The sequence below is a fragment of the Morone saxatilis genome, unplaced genomic scaffold (assembly GCF_004916995.1).
Source record: "Morone saxatilis isolate NCDOM2014 unplaced genomic scaffold, NCSU_SB_2.0 Contig17, whole genome shotgun sequence".
Classification (NCBI taxonomy): Eukaryota; Metazoa; Chordata; class Actinopteri; family Moronidae; genus Morone; species Morone saxatilis.
Window position 1 is genome coordinate 9,144,910 of NW_023339729.1, and position 2,774 is coordinate 9,147,683.

The 2,774-nt window shown below is 45.5% G+C and overlaps 1 protein-coding gene across 1 annotated transcript in view; it reads right to left on the minus strand.

Annotated features, from left to right (window-relative positions):
• The window catches only part of LOC118327610 (adhesion G protein-coupled receptor L1-like), a 27,551-nt gene extending 24,807 nt beyond the window's left edge, over positions 1–2,744 (minus strand). Inside the window, exon 1 of the mRNA XM_035661032.1 lies at positions 1,912–2,744. The gene's annotated coding sequence lies outside the window, so the exon portion shown is untranslated. The remainder of the gene's footprint in view (positions 1–1,911) is intronic.
• Between the last annotated feature and the right edge of the window lie 30 nt (positions 2,745–2,774).

Below are 2,774 nucleotides of genomic sequence, written 5' to 3' on the forward strand. Positions count from 1 at the left end.
CACGTCACTGTGCATTGTCCAGTTTTTTGGACTCAGTACTTTTACAAGAATGTTTGTCACACTGATTGCGTGGTTATTTCATCCAAATGGTTTCTCGGAGGGTATTTCAGAAAATTAATTGACCATGCCACAATATAATGATTAATAGAACAATATTAATAGAACATTTTTATCCCTATCACCCCTCACATCTAGTGGGCAACACATTTGAATAATAATTATCTATATTTAGTAATATAATATATAATATATGATCATTTGTTTCACATGCACAATGATTCTTAGAAAGAAAAACATGGATATGAACAGGCCGTCACTGTCCTCCACTACAACAGTCTGTATCAGAGAACTGTATGCTGCTATCAATCCCAGTAATACACAACTAAAAAGATTCACGGAAATATTACAGCAATTACTCTACTGACAGAAAATTTTGGCAGCTCGTTTGATAATTGATTACTCATTTTAATCATTTTTAAAGAAGAAATGGTTTATCTTTCTCATACGATTTCACAGACAATATATTCATCGTAGATTAATCAGCCAATTATCCTTTAGATTAATCAAGAATGAAAATAATAATTAGGCTGCAGTTTTACAGTATGGTAATAGGTGAAATCCCAGCTGATGTCGGATCTTATATCAGGATATTGATATTACACTGATATATATCCGCCCCCAGCTCTGAACAGGCCTGCATAAACGCAGGGAGGCTGACTCAGTGTGTCTGACTGATGCAAAGAGACATGATAGGAACCTGTGTGAGGTGGTCCAATATATGGTGCGTTTTACAAGTCAAATGACAGAAAATCCATCCAAACTCAGTGTGTGTGCGTGTGTGTGTGTGTGTGTGTTTGAGTGGTTTAAACAAATCAATTCACTTTTTTTCTGGTTGATGTAAATGATCCCTACATGGAAACAAACCTCGGTTCCTTTGTTTTGTCTTTTCCATCTAGCGTGCACCACACACCCACACAACCCGCGCGCACACACACACACACACACACAACTAGGTGAGTCACCTTATTAAAATGAATGTTCATTAACATTTCTACATATAAATCAGTTAGAATAAGTCATTCTTTTTATTTCTCCCACACAAAATCTGCTATTCACTATTTATACGACACACGAAATAATATAGAAACATCTTCACACACACACACACACGGTTACAAATGTAGAAATTCAGCCTGGCAGAAGATAGCAGGAATCTTGTCAGCCACTGAGCTGTGTCTTTCTTTTCTCATCCCTCTGTTCCTCCATCCTTCCCTCATTCATCTCCTTTCTCCTCTGCATCGCTCTCTTTCCCTTGCTCACTCCTGCCCACTCCTGCCTCCTTGCCTGGTCTCCTCCACTGACCCAGTCCTCTCATAGCCTGTCTGAAATATTGATAATGGACTCTCACTCTCTTCCTGACAGTCTCTTTTCTCCTCATGTTCCCCTCTGTGGTGAATCAGCAAACCAAACCAGCAAACATCCAACCAAACCCTGTGTGCGTGTGTGTGCGTGTGTGTGTGCGTGTTTACACCACTTTTCACTGCAGCACACCAGACACTGCAATGCAATGAAGGTGTGTGACAATGAACATAATCCAGACAGACCCCTCTGGAGGAGCCAGCGTGGGACACCCTGAGTCCCTCTGCACTTCTCTGAGGCCCAGGGGATGCTAATCACGTGCCCATGAATATTTCACGTGCACTCGTGCCTCGCACTCCTATACTACTGACCCAGCTTTAATGGCAGCTAGAAGTACGAGGCCCAGCACAGCAGCACATCAGATCCCTGTCCCTCAGTGATCAAATGGCCCTTGACAGCAGCAGCAGCAGCAGCAAAGGAGCAGGGCACCTTACAGAGAGAGAGAGAAAGGAGGGGCGGGGTGCATCCTGATAGCCTATATCCATATCTTACCGTCAATCCTCCGGTTTCCCTCCTCCTCGTCCTCCTCGCTCACTGCGTCTCCCGCCGCATCCCGTCTCTCCGCGCCCTCACGCACCCACTGTACTCTCCTCCCTTTCTCCCGCTCCGCTCCGCCCGATGCATGAAACAAATAAAATGTTCAATGGGGGAAATTGTGCTGGGCGATACCTGCTGCGGGGCTATACGGCAGTCATTAGCGCGATGTGTCCAATAACAACTGGGCGTCCTCCTCTTGTGTGATCAGTGTACTGTGCGGGGCTCTGCTCTGCTGGACCTCGCACCCTCCCTCCGTCCTGTTCGAGGCTCGATGTCTTTCCCCGCTGTGCTGTGTGACTGCGCGTCACGTTGGTATCATAATTCCCACGGGTTTCATGCCCAGAGATGGTGCGGGCTTATAGGCCTTATAGCTCCGATGGGTGAATGGAGGCGAATACGCGGCGATCGAACGCAAAAACAATAATTAGGCGCAAATGAACGCACAGACCCGGGCTGTTCTGTCTCCCTCCGTCGATTTCTACAGTCCGTCAAGCCCGGTGGTCGTTTGTCATTGTTGATCATGTGCTTCCGATATTAAATCCTTGCATTTAATGGAAAATAACGTCGACGTGATGACAGCCGCTTTGCATATCCTTGAAGAATCGTGATGAGGCGCAGCAGCACATCAGGACGGACGCAGGGATGTATGAGGCTTTTTAATAAAAAGGCAGGAACCGTGTTATAAAAGGATGCTGTGATAATAAAAAGCACAAAAAGACAGCAGCTGGAAAGGAGGAGAGATAAGGTTTTCCGCTCCTGGCCTCGCCTTGCATCCGTCCTTCTCTCTTCTTCTTCTTCTGGCGCTCACTCCCTCTCTC